The sequence below is a fragment of the Penaeus monodon genome, chromosome 24, assembly GCF_015228065.2.
Source record: "Penaeus monodon isolate SGIC_2016 chromosome 24, NSTDA_Pmon_1, whole genome shotgun sequence".
In the NCBI taxonomy this organism is placed as follows: domain Eukaryota; kingdom Metazoa; phylum Arthropoda; class Malacostraca; order Decapoda; family Penaeidae; genus Penaeus; species Penaeus monodon.
Window position 1 is genome coordinate 7,169,142 of NC_051409.1, and position 585 is coordinate 7,169,726.

General features: G+C 29.7%; 1 protein-coding gene across 1 annotated transcript in view; it reads right to left on the reverse strand.

Annotated features, from left to right (window-relative positions):
* The window catches only part of LOC119588988, a 14,368-nt gene extending 13,788 nt beyond the window's left edge, over positions 1-580 (reverse strand). The window contains exon 1 of the mRNA XM_037937591.1: positions 477-580. The gene's annotated coding sequence lies outside the window, so the exon portion shown is untranslated. The remainder of the gene's footprint in view (positions 1-476) is intronic.
* Between the last annotated feature and the right edge of the window lie 5 nt (positions 581-585).

A 585-nucleotide genomic window follows, 5' to 3' on the forward strand; every position in this document is an offset into this window, starting at 1 on the left:
CAATAAACTAAAATCTCATAACTACTTTTCTGATATCATAATGTATTTACAATTTTATCACTGCTATCAGTTTTGCCTTTTTGCCTCTATCCTTGTCTAATAAGATTATATACATCCATTCCAATATATAGATAACGACGATGAAACACATTAATATATATAAAAGAAAAAGTAAGGGAGGTATAAATGTAATATATGAAATTAAGTATATTTCTTTACGAGTGAATAAGCGGGAAAAAAATATTGCGTGTTGGCTGTCTAGCGATATTTTATGTAATTCTGGGGGTGATTTAAATGATTCTAATCTACTTTCACTTTCATGTACATTTTTACTGTTACTTTTATTTTTTCTGGGTTTTATTTCTTCATTATTTTATTCAGTCGCCATGAACGTGATAAAACGTAAAATGTAAGGAAATGGAGATGTGATAAAGATATACCTGTTGCAATTCATTCATAACTTAAATTAGACTCACCTTTGAAACAGTTGAAGATCTTTACGTGACGGGCAAGGAAAATGTATTTTTGAATGTGGTCTTCGGTCACCACCACAACACAACGGAAAAAAAAAATAACTAAAGGTTC